Genomic DNA, 17959 nt, shown 5'->3' on the forward strand with positions numbered 1-17959 from the left:
ACGTCTAAAATAGAAGTATCGCTTTCAGATTCACATTTGAAGAAGTTATAAATACGAGACATAAACCTCCTCGACTGCTTGTGAAGCATCTACATCTACATGACTACTCTGCAATTAAGTGCCTGGTGGAGCGTTCATAGAACCACCTTCAAGCTATTTCTCTACCGTTCCCTTCTCGAACAGCGCGCAGCAAATACGAGCCCTTTTATCTTTCCTCACCAGCTCTACTTTCTCTTATTTTATTATAATGAACATTCCTCCCTATGTAGGCTAACAAAGTATTTTCACATTCTGAGGAGAAAGTTGGCGACTGAAATTTTATGAGAAAATCCTGCCACAACGAGAAACCCCTTTGTTTTGATGACTGCCACCTCACTTCGCGTATCGTATCTGTGGCAACCTCTTCCCTATTTCGCGAATATACAAAACGAGCTGCCCTTCTTTGAACTTTTTCGATCAATTCTACACTCCTGGAAATGGAAAAGAGAACACATTGACACCGGTGTGTCAGACCCACCATACTTGCTCCGGACACTGCGAGAGGGCTGTACAAGCAATGATCACACGCACGGCACAGCGGACACACCAGGAACCGCGGTGTTGGCCGTCGAATGGCGCTAGCTGCGCAGCATTTGTGCACCGCCGCCGTCAGTGTCAGCCAGTTTGCCGTGGCATACGGAGCTCCATCGCAGTCTTTAACACTGGTAGCATGCCGCGACAGCGTGGACGTGAACCGTATGTGCAGTTGACGGACTTTGAGCGAGGGCGTATAGTGGGCATGCGGGAGGCCGGGTGGACGTACCGCCGAATTGCTCAACACGTGGGGCGTGAGGTCTCCACAGTACATCGATGTTGTCGCCGGTGGTCGGCGGAAGGTGCACGTGCCCGTCGACCTGGGACCGGACCGCAGCGACGCAAGGATGCACGCCAAGACCGTAGGATCCTACGCAGTGCCGTAGGGGACCGCACCGCCACTTCCCAGCAAATTAGGGACACTGTTGCTCCTGGGGTATCGGCGAGGACCATTCGCAACCGTCTCCATGAAGCTGGGCTACGGTCCCGCACACCGTTAGGCCGTCTTCCGCTCACGCCCCAACATCGTGCAGCCCGCCTCCAGTGGTGTCGCGACAGGCGTGAATGGAGGAACGAATGGAGACGTGTCGTCTTCAGCGATGAGAGTCGCTTCTGCCTTGGTGCCAATGATGGTCGTATGCGTGTTTGGCGCCGTGCAGGTGAGCGCCACAATCAGGACTGCATACGACCGAGGCACACAGGGCCAACACCCGGCATCATGGTGTGGGGAGCGATCTCCTACACTGGCCGTACACCACTGGTAATCGTCGAGGGGACACTGAATAGTGCACGGTACATCCAAACCGTCATCGAACCCATCGTTCTACCATTCCTAGACCGGCAAGGGAACTTGCTGTTCCAACAGGACAATGCACGTCCGCATGTATCCCGTGCCACCCAACGTGCTCTAGAAGGTGTAAGTCAACTACCCTGGCCAGCAAGATCTCCGGATCTGTCCCCCATTGAGCATGTTTGGGACTGGATGAAGCGGCTTCTCACGCGGTCTGCACGTCCAGCACGAACGCTGGTCCAACTGAGGCGCCAGGTGGAAATGGCATGGCAAGCCGTTCCACAGGACTACATCCAGCATCTCTACGATCGTCTCCATGGGAGAATAGCAGCCTGCATTGCTGCGAAAGGTGGATATACACTGTACTAGTGCCGACATTGTGCATGCTCTGTTGCCTGTGTCTATGTGCCTGTGGTTCTGTCAGTGTGATCATATGATGTATCTGACCCCAGGAATGTGTCAATAAAGTTTCCCCTTCCTGGGACAATGAATTCACGGTGTTCTTATTTCAATTTCCAGGAGTGTATTTGCTGTGGATCCCACACCTGACAGCAATACTCCAGAAGAGGGCAGAAAAGCATAGTGTAAGTAGTCTCTTTAGTAGACCTGTTGCATTTTCTAAGTGTTCTACCAATAAATGCAGTCTTTGGTTTGCTTTCCATACAACGTTATCCATCTGATAGTTGCATTGTAAGTTATTCGTAAATGTAATCCCTAAGTATTTAGTTGAATTTAGATCCTTTAGAACCGTGTGTTTTATACTGTAAACCGAATTTAGCAGATTCCTTTTACTATGTGAAATCTTATGGGACTTAACTGCTAAGTTAGTCCCTAAGCTTACACACTACTCTAAATTATCCTAAACGCACAACCATACCCGGAGGAGGATTCGAACCTCCGTCGGGACCATCGACACAGTCCATGACTGCAGCGTCTTTCCTTTTACTACTCATGTGGATGACTTCAGATTTTTCATCTTTTAGAGTCAAATGCCACTTTTAACGCAATAGAGGTATCTTGTCTAAGTCTTTTTATAATGTATTTTAATCTCTAACGACTTTATAAGACGGTAAATCACACAACATTTGCAAGCAGTCTAAGAGGGCTGCTCAGATTGTCTCCTAAATTGTTTATTAGATCAGGAACAGAGGGGCGCCTCTAACACTCCCTTGCAAATGCCAGCTATTGCTTCTGCCTTCTGTCTTACTCGATGATTACTATTTACGGTGATCTTTCTGACAGGAAATCGCGAAACCAACCGCACGACTAAGAGGATACTCTATATGTGGTGTCACCGCCAGACATCACGCTTGCTAGGTGGTAGCTTTAAATCGGCCGCGGTCCATTAGTACATGTCGGACCCGCGTGTCGCCACTGTCAGTGATCGCAGACCGAGCGCCACCACACGGCAGGTCTAGAGAGACTTACTAGCACTCGCCCCAGTTGTACAGCCGACTTTGCTACGAAAGGTTCACTGAGAATTACGCTCTCATTTGCCGGACGATAGTTAGCCTTCAGCTAAGTCAATTGCTACGACCTAGCAAGGCGCCATTTATCCTTTGCTATGTATCTAGTGAAGCATGTACAGTAACAAGACCAATGTTCACCAATTGTGGATTAAAGTTAAGTATTCCAGCCGCTACGTACTTTTCTTTACAGCATTCATTACGTATCCTGTTTCAGATCTCACGCCAGCCTGCGTGAGTTTTAAGCGCGTGCCTTTCGGTTACCCGTCACTGTGGATTGGCTGCCTTGCCAGTCCACAACACTATAGGCACGCAATTTAATTAAAGTTGCTTGTGAGGAGTTTCATGTTTATTTCCATCACATGATATTTTCATTTAGAGATCACTCTAAAACGTTTACAGATACACGTTCACAGCTATACTGCTACAAGAAAGTAACATCGACATCTGAGTGAATAATTCGGTCGCTCTGTGAAAGAAGCTGCATTGTCGCAAAATACGACAACAGCACAGCGTATGGAAGAGAGATTCTCGCTGTCTAGTTTGTAATTTTCGGCATGTACAGTGCTAGTAGGACGTGCGCACTGAGAATTTCGTCCAAACTTAATTTTATACACACACACACACACACACACACACACACACACACACACACACACACTGAAGAGCCAAAGAAACTAGTACACCTGCTTAATATCACGTAGGGCCCCCACGAGCACGCAGAAGTGCCGCAACACTACGTGGCATGGACTCGACTAACGTCCGAAGTAGTGCTGGAGGGAACTGACACCATGAATCCTGTAGGGATGTCCATAAATCCGTAAAAGCACGTTCCAAAGCATCCCAGATATGCTCAATAATGTTCACGTCTGGGGTGTTTGGTGGACATCAGAAGTGTTTAATCTCAGAAGAGTGTTCCTGAAACCTTTCTGTAGCAATTCTGGACATGTGGGGTGTCTCATTGTTCTGCTTGAATTGCCCAAGTGATTCAGAATGCACAATGGACATGAATGGATGCAGGTGATCAGATAGGATGCTTACGTACGTGTCACCTGTCAGAGTCGTATCTAGACGTATCAGGGGTCCGATATCACTCCAACTGCACACACCCCACACCATTACAGAGCCTCCACCACCTTGAACAGTCCCATGCTGACATGTAGGGTCGATGGATTCATGAGGTTGTCTCCACACCCGTACACATCCATCCACTCGATACAATTTGAAATGAGGCTCATCCGACCAAGCAACATGGTTCCAGTCATCAACAGTCCACTCACAGTGTTGACAGGCTCCGGGGAGGCGTAAAGCTTTGTGCCGTGCAGTCATCAAGGGTACACGAGTGGACCTTCGGCCCCGATAGCCCATATAGATGTTTCGTTGAATGGTTCGCAAGCAGACACTTGTTGAAGGCCCACCACTGAAATCTGCAGAAATTTGCGGATGGGTTACACCTCTGTGACGTTGAACGAGTCTCTTCAGCCGTCCTTGGTCCCGTTCTTGCAGGATCTTTTCCCGGCCGCAGTGATGTCGGGGATTTGATGTTTTATCAGATTCCTGATATTCACGGTACACTCGTGAAATGGTCGTACGGGAAAATCACCACGTCATCGCTACCTAGGAGGTACTGTGTCCGATCGCTCGTGTGCCAACTATAATTTCAAAGTCACTTAAATCTTGATAACATGCAGTAGTAGCATCAGTAACCAAGTGGTTCAAACCTACAATACGTAACGAGAAAAATAAATCAACACCTTGAGACCATCCAGCAATAGGCAAACCAGTGGAAGACGACCATCAAGGAAGAGGACACAGGCCATACTTTTTACATATAAAAGGATACCTCCTAGCCTCCACATCCGGTTCTGTGACAAAAATCTCCTGTGGTCAGACACTGTAAAGTACCTTGGCATCAAAGTAGACCAGGAGATGACATTTCGAGAGCATGTCACAGACATCTAAAAACTGCGCCCACTTGTTGTCTTATATAGTCGTTGGCGACGTCAGCGCCGCATTCTGACTGTTTACGTGTTTGAATACGCGTGCGTATACCAGTTGCTTTGGCGCTTCAGTATTTGCATATCAGAGCATCTTCTTCCTGTCGGTTAAATTTCGCCTCTGTAGCACGTCATCTTCGTGATGTAGCAATTTTAATGGCCAGTAGTGTAAAAACACGCCTACCAACTTTTTGTTAATGTAGCATAACTCATTTTTGGTGCTGCGATTTCTTTTTCCGTCGGTGTATTTAGATAGATAACATTTAATAAAATATTATTGTTTACTTAATAAAACATTACAACAACTCACATTTTATGTTTTATACTGTAATGTTCGTCTACTATGCTTGTCACGGATGATGAATGCAACGTATGTTCTAACAGCAAAAATATATTTTTTATGTGATACAATTTAAGAATATTCAGATGTTTTACGTACTTGTACGGTGAAATATTGCTTCTTCGAAATTTCATGATTCTAGGTCAACGGAAAGTACCCTATAGTTTTTCATGAGAGAGTTTTCCAGTATTAAAATTTGTGACATAAGTGGCCGTATCTTTTGACTGAATTCATTTAGAAGCTTTGAAGTGAGTTAGAAGTTTAGAATTTTCGCACTCTCAATGAGCAATAGACTTCAATACTGACATAAATGTGAATGTGGTACGCCTAACCATTCCTGAGAAAACGAGTTCTTAACAATCGGACAGACGGACGTCAAATTCGATACTATGAGTGTTCGATTTTTACAGGATGAGTTACGGAAGCCTAAAAAAAGAACAATTTAAAGATATGACACTAAAATATACAGATTGTATGGATGTAGTACTAGGGAAGCTTAAACACTGTTATAACAGAGGGAAGAGAACAAGAGACGTAGTTTAGGTTAGCAAGAACACATGAATAACAAACCAAACATTAAAGATCACAAACAGCAAAATTGCAAATTTTGCATTCGGTTGCTGAATTATTCTACGTTTCTTACATAGCAACATAACGTCAAAATACACGAAGTATCCTTCGCATTCTAAAGAGGAAGCACTCTTCTTGATTAAACCGCGTTTGCATCTGAATATGACGAAACATTTTGTCGGAAAAGCGAGGACAGTGATTGTGGAACTGTGCCAGCAGGGCGTAAAAGAGGATATACACGTACGCCAAAAATATTCGAGTTTTTCCTACGACAGCTTTCATATGCGTCAATTTTCGCAGTGGTACATCCAGTGCATGTACACTAAATAACATCAAAGAGATAACGTTAAAAAATAAGTTTGTGAGAGAAACAGTAAGTTACCGAGGGGTATGTACGATCTTTATAATACAGGAGGAGGAGGAGATTAGTGTTTAACGTCCCGTCGACAACGAGGTCATTAGAGACGGAGCGCAAGCTCGGGTGAGGGGAGGATGGGGAAGGAAATCGGCCGTGCCCTTTCGAAGGAACCATCCCGGCATTTGCCTGAAGCGATTGAGGGAAATCACGGAAAACCTAAATCAGGATGGCCGGAGACGGGATTGAACCGTCGTCCTCCCGAATGCGAGTCCAGTGTGCTAACCACTGCGCCACCTCGCTCGGTATAATACAGGCATTTGCAGTATGGCGTCACACTGATTTTTACCAGAGCAACGGGCTGCAGACCATTGATGTACGTAGGGATGATCAGTAATTCTCTTATAAACTTTTGGCGGTGGGGTGAAGGGGGAGGTTGCAGTTCCGCCTGGCAAAACTAGAAGTACATTCATAAAAATATTCGAAAATCGATTATTTTTTGAGTTGTTAATAAAAGTATAATTTAAAAAGTTCTCCAATCAGAAACTCATTCCAACGTTACAAATGTCTACTTTGCTTCTACATAAAAATGAACTCTCACAGCGGTTCTAGACTCTTCAGTCTGAGCTGCTCGACCGCTAAGGTCGCAGGTTCTAATCCTGCCTCGGGCATGGCTGTGTTTGATGTCCTTAGGTTAGTTAGGTTTAAGTAGTTCTAAGTTCTAGGGGACTGATGACCTCAGATGTTCCATAGTGCTCAGAGCCATTTGAACAATTTTTTTGAACTCTCACAACATTCACGGGTGGATGAAAATCATCATGACAAATCAGTCCGCAGCGACAGATATTTACTAATACTGTGTGGGCTGGAGGAATTCTAGATGACTGTGTGCTACGTCCTCGTATTCCCATGGTACGTCTTACAACTGCTGTGTACGGTGCCTTTGTTCAATACGTCCATTCTTCCAGACGGGCAGCAGAATGTGGCCTTTCAAACATAAAGGAAGACGCCAGTTTATGCATGATGGTATTCGTGCACATTTCAGTCACATTGTTCGAGATACGCTGTCCCAAATCCAACAGGAGAGCTGGGTAGGCAGGGGAAGATTAGTTGCCAGGTCTGCATGTTTCCAGACCTCGATGTTTTGGATTATTATCTGCGGGACGACACAAAACGACTTGTTCATGCAGCAGGCTCCGCTAGGCCTTTCGCGGACGGTGTTGTTGAATATCGGAATACTGCGACGCCAGAAGACTGTGGCGAAATGTTGGAAAGCCTGCAGAGGACCGACGATTGGTGCAAGCACTTGCAGTTGATCCTGAACGTTAATAAATGTAGCTTATTGCGCATAAATAAGTGAAAAGAGCCATTACAGTTCGATTACGCTATTGGCGATAAATCGCTGGAAACAGTAGCAACAGTACAATAAATAGGAGTAACCTTTCGAAGCAGCTAAAATGGGATGACCACCAGTGCCTGTTCGAGAACATTTTTCCACATAAGGGACAAATCGTTTGGTTTCCCGCAGCCTCTCTCACAGAAATGGTCTTTCCTTGATCTCTTGGTAATACTTTTGCAAAGTAGTAAATTTAGTAGTTGAAGAAATGGATAGTTTTTTCTTTTAAGTGCTGTAGGTATTACATAGACATTCATTCACAACAGAAAAATTTCTGAACCTTATTCCAGTGCTAAATATTAATAGAAGAAGCAAATTTGTTTAAATTTAAGGTAATTCCTGATATCTTCGAAAGTCTTTAGTGAATGCACAAAAACTGGACCTTTTTGCTGTTATACTTTCAATTAAAAAGTGCCATCAAATTAAACTAAGTGGAATGAATGAAAATACGTTTCTTTTACATTTTAATTTAATAATGGGACTTTTAAATTCAATTATTTAAAAACTGTTTCTATTTCTGTTTAAAAAATGGGACAAAAATGAAAAAAATGTATACTGAAATGTTAAACATAAGCCATTGTTTAACAGTGTAAGTTGTTTGTTACACATGAAGGAAACGTAACAGTAAGTAGTTAAATTGTAGAAAATTTGTCATGAAAGTAGCTCAAAATTGGTACATATGGTCAACATTTTCAGTTATGCAGCTGAAAAGGTGATACAAATTTGTGTGCGATATTAAAGAGAAATTTTGTGTCAATAAAATCATGTATGACTCCTACAGATATTCACTGTGTGTACTGATAACTGTTCCCTTAGATAGAAACATTACACTGAAATTTTTCTAGCTTTCAGCTTAGAAAAGTTTTTCAAAATACTGTATGAGTCTGTTGATTCAAGGTATGTTTTCAGTGGCTGAAGATCACAGAACTGTTCTTGACAAGGTATTGACCTGACATATGTCTTTATCAACATGAGTTTCGAAGAAGTTCTTTCGCCACTAGACAGGTATAGGTGCAGTCTTACACAGTCTTAAGGATTCAAAAGCTTAGAGAAGTATTGGTAAAAGTGTGAATAAAACAGTTTTCTTAGTATAAGATAAAGTTCGGCTTGAGTGAAGTTCTGATAGTTGGTCACTTCCTGCCCCAATTTATCATTAAAAGCACATCACGCTTATATAAAATCACTCAATTTTTTGCCATTGTCTTCGCAGATTTTCTCGCAGGTTCGTTTCTTAGAAACAAACTATCATCTACAGTAGGGGTGATCAATCTTTTTAGGCTTCAGATCTACTACACGCAATTTAGTCCATTTACAGACCTACTGCCTAAAAAATTAATGAAACTGTTAAGCACAAAAAAAAATACTGTAGCCAAAGTACGAAAAGGTAATTTTCTCTCCAACAAAAGTTGTATGCCTACTACTCAATTTTCAAGGTATTATAGGTATGAAAAACATGTGCACCATAATAAATATTGAGAAAATTTATGAGATACTTGGCTTCCCATATAACTGACCAGTTTATTATAATCTGGAGAATAATGTGTCAGAGCCAAACTTACACACTTTGAAAGATGAGGATGAATCAATTCATTAAGTTCATCGGTGGAAACATTGCTTCACATATATACGTTGATCCAAAAAATGGTAAAATATACGATGTCACTTTTACAATGTTAAGGTAAATTTTTATATCCCTTAATTTCCAAAAGTTGTGTTCATTGTATTCTGAATTTAAGGAAATGTCATTCTGAAATCGTATTTTTTTCTCTTCAAGTTCAGTCTCACTAAAAGAGAAGAGGGTACTCATTTTACTTGAAGTATCTTCCACATCCACTTTTTGAAAATATTAAGCTGTGTAAGCTAGAACAGGTTTCATTACCTTGAAATATGAATATCGCGTTCGCCGTACACTTCTTTGCAGATTCTTGATCCAATGATGTTTGTTGATCCGACAGTTCTGACAGTACTTGAGAAAAGTGTTTCACATTTAGTTCCCGTAACTGTGCTATCCCAAAGGAAAGTTTTTGCATGAAATACTTTATGCAAGATGTGAGAGTTTTTCCTTGAAGTTCTTTATTTAACTCATTTAGTTTTGCTGTCATATCAGTTACAAAAGCCAGATCACACGCCTTCGTGGCCGAGGTCGCTAACGAAAGCTTGTACTGTGGCGCTAAACCCTGGGGTAAGACGGTTCGAATCCTGGTCGTGGGAAAAAGTTGTCCAGTGCCAGTATTTGGCCGGCAAGAGGAGGAGATCTGACCACCAGACATTGCGCCAAACTTCTCCTTATGAAGTGGGGGCGTGTGACAGCTGTTGATGGAGAGCCACCCGTCAGATGGCGCAATTCCCGAGGCGTAGGCTGTGCGCCGGCACCGGGGTTAACTCACCCCCTTCTAGTAACATAATCGTCAAACAACACAAATGTTACACTACACACTCACAAACACAAACACAAGCAAAATACAGACATGTAGTATTATAAATAGTATGTAATGGAGCATATCGTAAATAAACATACCGTACCAACAAACAACATTCCAGATTCAATAACCAGCTCAAATCATACAGTTGTGAGTAATCTTCTTCTCTTTGAGACACAAAATATTTTATCGCTAACAGAAGTTCCATAAATCTGTTTAGAACCGCACTTCTACCCAGCCACTGAACTTCACTGTGCAGTAGCAGGCTTCGATACTGGCCATCCAATTCCTCTACCAGCACTCTAAACTATCTTCTCTGTAGTGACTGTCAGCGAAATGAATTCAGAATATTTGTGACGATACTGATAACATGTGCCACTTTCAAAATATGTCGACAAAGCAGTTGCTGATGCACGATACAATAATACTTAAAGAAAGCCGCGAAAGATGCGTCGTTCGTACGTAAGGTAACAAATCCTTTGTGTCTGTCTGTCACGCGAGGCGCTCCGTCAGTAGTAACAGATGCAACTTTCTGAGATGGCAAATTATAGTCAGGAATGAAGTATTTGGGTGCACGGTAAAAATCTTCTCGTTGTATATTGTCCTTCAAGGTCAAAATTGTCAGCAAGTCTTCCTTTACACTGAAATCCGAAAGTATCACTCTTCGAAAATCAAAACTTGAAGCGAATCGACTCAATCTACTGACTCGTCCATCTACAAAGAAAAACACAATCAGGATTGCCAATCCGTTATCAGTTGACCTTTTGTATTTTCTGCCGTTAATTATACTTTCCTTGTTTAGTGGCCCTTGACGGAGGCATATCTCTGATGGCTGATATTATCTCTGACTTGTTTTTAAATGAGGGCGACAATGACTCGTTAGCTGCCAGAAAGCACTCCTTATCAACTTTGTCAGCGTCAAATGGTTTTGCATATTATCAGTACTTCTAATACAGAAAGCGATGCTTGATGATAGACCTTTTCGACCAGGCTGTACAAAAAACGACTAATGTGATTGTAATTTACTTTTAAAGCTACAAAGATTCTTCCTTCTTATCTCACAGCGAACAGCTGCTTCCCGTAGAAAGTTTCTGTGATCTGTCCTAAAATGGCGCTCAATATTTCCCTTTTTAAGTATGGCTAAAGTAGCATTACATATCAAACATACACCAAGTGATCAAAAGTATCCGGACCCTGGCTGAAAATGACTTACAAGTTCGTGGCGTCCTCCATCGGTAATGCTGGAATGGTGTTGGTTCACCCTTAGCCTTGATAACATCTTCCACTCTCGCAGGCATTTGCTCAATCAGGTCCTGCAAGGTTTTTTGGGGAATGGCAGCCCATTCTTCACGGAATGCTGCACTGAGGAGAGGTATCGATGTCGGTCGGTGAGGCATGGCACGAAGTCGGCGTTCCAAAAATTCTTAAATGTGTTCTGTAGGATTCAGGTCAGGACTCTGCGCAGGCCAGTCCATTACAGGGATGTTATTGTCGTGTATCCATTCTGGCACATGCCGTGCATTATGAACGGTGCTCGATCCTGTTGAAAGAAGCAATGGCCATCCTCGAATAGCACTTCAACAATGGGAAGTAAGAGCCTGTGCTGTGATAGTGCCACGCAAAACGACAAAGCGTGCAAGCCCCCTCCATGAAAAACACGACCACACCATAACACTACCACCTCCGAATTTTATTGTTGGCACTACACACGCTGCCAGATGACGTTCACCGGGCATTCGCCATACCCACACCCTGCCATCGGATTGCCACGTTGTGTACCGTGATTCGTCACACCACACAACGTTTTCCCATTGTTCAATAGTGCAATGTTTACGCTCCGTACACCAAGCGAGGCGTCGTTTGGGATTTACCGCCGTGATGTGTGCCGTATGAGCAGCCGCTCAACAATGAAATCCTACTTTTCTCACCTCCCACCTGTCATAGTACTTGCAGTGGATCCTGATGCAGTTTGGAATTCCTGTGTGATGGTCTGGATAAATGTCTGCCTATTACACATTGTCACCCTCTTCAGCTGTCGGCGGTCTCTATCAGTCAACAGAGGGTGTTGGCCTGTACTCTTTTGTGCTGTACATGTCCCTTCACGTTTCCACTTCACTGTCACATCGGAAACAGTGGACCTAGGGAGGTTTAGGAGTGTGGAAATCTCGCTTACAGACGTATGACACAAGTGACACCCAATCATCCGACCACGTTCGAAGTCTGTGAGTTTCGCGGACCACCCCCATCCTGCTCTCTTACGATGTCTAATGAGGTCGCTGATAAGGAGTACCTGGCAGTAGGTGGCAGCTCAGAGCACCTAATATGAAAAGCGTATGTTTTTGGAGGTGTCCGGATACTTTTGACATAGCGACACCTATCTTTATGCTTTGTAAGAAAATACTGTTCTTCCCACTCACCACTGAAGTGGTATGTTTTGCTGTGTTTAGCTGAGTCAGTGTTGTCAGATTTATCGCCTAAAAATACCGTGTGAAACACCCACTGTAAAAAAAAACTGGAATTTTTTTATAAATAACAGCTCATTTACACAGATTTCGGACGAAAGGTTTTGATAGATCAACTCATAAAGTCACGGCGACCGACCTGTCGATCGTGATCATCAGGTTGAGTATCCTTGATCTACAGTTTCTTGCTGTTACGCTGACATCCAGGGCCAAAATTGTCAAAGATGTGAAGGGCTTTTGGTTCGTTATGACCACACATGTCGGCAGTGTCGGAAAAAAACTATAATGTCGACGGCGGTCAATACGATCAAAAAACGAATTTTTGGAGGATCCTAAAGGTTTTTACTAAACAAAAACCTCTCCAATCCACCATTTTTGAATTCTTAATAAGGCCGTTACTTTTATGAACCGCTTTCTATCATTAAAACTGATTACAGGGAAACAAATTTAAGAATTTTAAGGTAAATCTTATAATATACACCGATGCGCCAAAGACACTCCTATAATCATGCATATTCAAATACAGGCATATGTAAACTGGCAGAATACTTGTGATCGGCAACGCCTATATTAGACAACAAGTGTCTGGCGCAGTTGTTAGATCGGTGACTGCTGCTATAATGGTAGGTTATCAAGATTTAAATGAGTTCGAAAGTGGTATTATAGCAATGGAACACAGCACTGCCGAGCTAGCGATGAAGTGGGTATTTTCCCGTACGACCATTTCACGAATGTACTGTGAATATCAGGAATCCGGTAAAACATCAAATCTACGACATCACTGCGGCTGAAAAAAGATCCTGCAAGAACGGGACCAATGACAACTGAAGAGTATCGTACAACGTCACAGAAGTGCAACCCTTCCGCAAATTGCTGCAGATTTCAGTGCTGGACCATCAACAAGTGTCAGCTTGCGAAACGTCAAACGAAACATCGATATGGGCTTTCCGAGCCGAAGGCCCACTCATGAAACCTTGATGATTGCACGGCACGAAGGTTTACGCATCCTCTGAGTCGGTGAACACGGACATTGGACTGCTGATGACTGGAAATATGTTGTCTGGTCGGTCGAGTCTCGTTTCAAATTGTATCGAGCGGACGGACGTGTACGAGTATGGAGGCAAGCTCATGAAGCTATGGACCCTGCATGCCAGCAGGGGACTGTTCAAGCTGCTGTAGAGTCTATAATGGTGTGTGGCGAGTGCAGATAGAGTGATGCGGGGCCCTTGATAAGTCTAGGTACGACTCTGATAGGTGACACGTACGTAAGCATCCTGTCTGATCACCTGCACCCATTTATGTCCATTGTGCATTCCGATGGACTTGAGGAATTCCAGCAGCACAATGCTGTCGCATTGTGCTGCTGGAATTTCTGCAGAGTGGCTCCAGGAACAGTCTTCTGAGTTTAAACAGTTCCGGTGGCCACAAAACTCCCCAGACGTGAACATTATTGAGCATATCTGGGATACCTTGCAACCCGCTGTTCAGAAGAGGCCTCAACCCCCTCGTACTCTAACGGATTTATGGACAGCCCTGCACGACTGATGGTGTCAGTTCCCTCCAGCACTACTTCAGACATCAGCTATTCTGTATGATTCACCCTGCACTCGGATTTTGCACTTTGACACCTCTGACGCCCCAATCAGCTTGAGGCCCTAAGCGACTGCTTGTGTCGCTTGTTTTAAACTGGCAGCGATAACCACATAAAGGTAACTGCAGGAAAAACAAGCACCAGGCTGATGTTGGTTTCTGTCGATTCCTGGGTATTCCTCGGCAGTCTGGGACGCTTACCTGTTTGGATTAACAGAAGGGACACTGAAGCTCCAGTGAACAGCCGCGCTTTTCGTCATTGGGTCATTTAGTACGCCACGAAGCCTTCACTGAGAAGCTCAACAAACTCATGTGGCAAATTTGTTGACTTGTCTCTAAGGCTACACAGTTTGGATTAAAATAAATGTCTTACGGTGATCTTACATTCCACTTGCGAGGCCACTGGTCGCATACAGCGGTCTCTGATATCATTTCACCATCCAAAATGACATAGAAGTTGGTTAGTAGACACCTAGACTGATCTGCTAATATTGCTTCATTCTTTCCACTAGTATTATGAGACTGAGCGAAGTTCAAGCTTCTAAGTCCACAAATAATCACGTGTAAATTTGTAGTAATCTGACAGTTAATGTTTCTCTTGTATCAAAAGTAATGAGACGTGAGTATAGGACGGCGGATACCGTCACAGTTGGGAGAACCCGTGCATTGAATTGAAAGCCGCCTGCTAGAAAACGCACTTCATATAATTCACCTTTACGGGAGCTCGAAGTCGCTGGCTAGGTGTAAAGACTTTCCATGCATTGTTTTCGTCTGCTACATAAGCCACATCTTTGGCTGAATAGCGAAAACACGTCTGTATAGAATTGTATGGAGATCGTACCCTACTGACGAATCCGGTAACAGAACGGTTAAGTTTCGAGTTATGTTGGCCATGCGGACGGACACAAAGCATGCAGTTTCAGTGGGATTCTCCTTTCACTGACTGCTGGGGCTGGTGGCATACTTCTCTTCGCATGAACGCTGCCTGCAACATCCACGGTTCCATTTCTTAAGAGCGGGTACGTTTCTATTGGGTTTTAGTGCATTGATCTTTTTTAATTTGTACCATACAAGAATTTGGGATAAAAACGTTGTCAGCTAGTACGATCTGGCGTAATATTCTATGGATACCATTCGCAGCTCTATAAATGTGCTTTCTTTGTGACCAAATGCAAATTTGCTGTTCCGACCGAGAGACATTGTTCGATGTCCAAGAACGAATATCGATCTTTCATTAACTCATCCGTGAGTATTGGCCATAGATCACGTTATTACTCCACTTATTTAACACTACTACAGGGACTAGAAATTATATGCGGTTCCTTTTGCTCTATTTTTGATGATTTGTGGTATTGTATCCCACGAACATCCCATAGAGGACATATGTAATTTCATTTCTGAATTTTCGTGTCTGTTTCTTAAATAATAACCAAAAGTTATTACAAATTTTCTCCGGAAGCCGCTTATATATTTATATTTTATCACATTATCATGGTCAGTTCCATGTGCTCATTTACTCTTCGCCTAAATTCGCAGTCGATGCGAGAACAGGTAAGCTCCCATCCGATGACAGTATTTTTATTTCTTCGCATGCATATTACAGTAAGTAAGGGGACAGTTTTGAGCTAGTGAAAATCGTTATATGCGGGCAGAATCTGAATATGTTGAGAGTGCACATTGTGAGTAATGCTTCTTACGAATAGGTGTTAGACTACGAAACTGGTAGTCCACGCCTCCATTGGACGCATATCCTCTGTAATAGAAGACGCAACAGACTGTGTTTGCAGGTCTGGAAGTATTGGTCGTAATTTTGCATTGTTTAAACTTACGTTCAGAGTCTCCTACTTCCACTTGCACTATGAAATTTCTTCTTACTTCAGAATATCTCATAAATAGAAGTCATATCGCGCTATTGTTCGTTCATGGATCAAAATTTTGTGTATGCAGGGGAATATTTTCGGATCATTAATACTGAGATTCGCTATTCACATTAAACGTTAGCAGAGTCTAGGTGGCTTTCGCAGAACGCGGAACGTGTGCAGGTAATTGGTCTCTATCAAAGCGCAAAAAAATAACAGTAGCACAAATTATGTGGTACAATTGATCTGACTGAACAGATTAGTGAAGTGAAACATAATTCTCTCGTTTCTCTGATTGCACTTTTATCCGAGTAAACAGGGTTAATGCGGCTGATTCACTTGAACATAAATGTGTGCCCGCGGTCCGTCAGATACGAGACGATAAAGTGATTGTCCGCCGTATCGGAAAATTAATTGCGTGAAAATATTTCTGAGAACTGGAATCACACATTCGATGTGACGAGTATATCGCACGTTTTTATTCGGAAGTCAGCAATCCAATAGCAGTCACTTATCGTTCCCGTGTTAATTTCCCTTGTAACCGTATTACTCTGCCTTTTTTGCTAAAATATCTCCTCTGTATATGGAGGCAGATGTTTTTTTTTTAAAAAAAAACATACTCCGACATTCATTCCCTCTCTCTTGCAACTCCTTACCATATCAATATTCTGCAGTCACTCCAGAGTTTTTAAGAGCATTGTTTCTTGTACATCATTGAATGATGAAGTTTTTTGTCTTAATAATTAAAAGTGTTTATTTATCGATTTCTGAAAATCACTCTTTCTGTCGTCGATAAGGATGCATTCCTTATGTCTTATTACTACTTGCCATAACAAAGTTCTTCAGTCACTCCAGAGTTTTCAAGATAATGGTTTGATGCACCTGCGCTGAAACAATAAGATTTTATGTCTTCGCAATGAAACATGTTTGTATATCAATTTCTCAAAATCACTCGCTGTCGGTGATAAAGATGCATACATCAGAGTAGAAAGTCTTTTCACCCAAAATGAAAACTGATGTCTCCGTTTTGGAGGAGACCAATAAACATAATCCGAATCTACAAAAAACGGAACACATTAATAGGTTTATTTACAGTATTTACGCTAACTAAATGGAATACACGTAACTTTGTATTGCTGTAGATTTTTGTGTACGCCGGTGGTCTAGGGGTAGCGTCTTTGACTAGTAATCAAAATGTCCTTGGTGATGGGTTCAAACCTCTCCACTGCTTAAATTCTGAATAAAAATCATGATTGTCAGCCGATGACTTCCAGCATTAGAAGTCACCCATGTTCTGCCAAAGGGCGAAGGAGCGGACTGAAAATCGAAACAGCCTCTTGTCCTTGGGGTCGGGAACTGCCCAGGAAAGGCGAAAGAATCAGCAATGATCAACGGTATGAGGATTCAGAAGGCAATGGAAACCACTGCATTAAAGAAACTTAACGTTTATGCACATCTTGTAATTGGAAAAGTGTCATGATCTCTCCACTGGTAAAAGATTCCAGAATAGTCTTCCAATCGGATCTCCGGGAAGGGACTGCCAATGGGGAGGCGAACATGAGAAAAAGACTGAATAACCAACGAAAGGATAACGTTCTAGTAGTTGTGGCGTAGAATGTCAGAAGCTTTAAAGTGGTACGGAAACTAGAAAATCTGAAAAGGAAACGCAAAGGTTCAATCCAACTATAGTAGAGGTCAGTGAAGTGAGATAGAAATAAGACAATGATTTCTGGTCGGACAAATATAGAGTAGTATCAACAGCAGCAGAAAGTAGTATAACGGTAGTAGGATCCGTTATGAATAGGACGGTAGAGCACAAAGTGAGTTACTGTGAACAGTTAAGTGATAGGTTTTTTCTCATCAGAATCGCCAGCAAACCGACACCAACAACAATAGTTCAGGTACACATGTCGATCTCACAAGCAGAAGTTGAAGAGATAGAGAAAGTATATGAAGATACTGAATGGGTAATCCAGGCCACAAAGGGATATATAGTCATGAGGATTGGAATACTATCGCAGGGGAAGGAATTGAAGAAAGGGTTGCAGGAGAATAAGGGCTTGATAGTAGCTGTCAGAGAGGAGAAAGACTGAGTCTGCAATAAATTTCAGCTAGTAATAGCGAGTATTCTGTCCAAGAAT

This window comes from Schistocerca americana, chromosome 5, assembly GCF_021461395.2.
Source record: "Schistocerca americana isolate TAMUIC-IGC-003095 chromosome 5, iqSchAmer2.1, whole genome shotgun sequence".
Classification (NCBI taxonomy): Eukaryota; Metazoa; Arthropoda; class Insecta; order Orthoptera; family Acrididae; genus Schistocerca; species Schistocerca americana.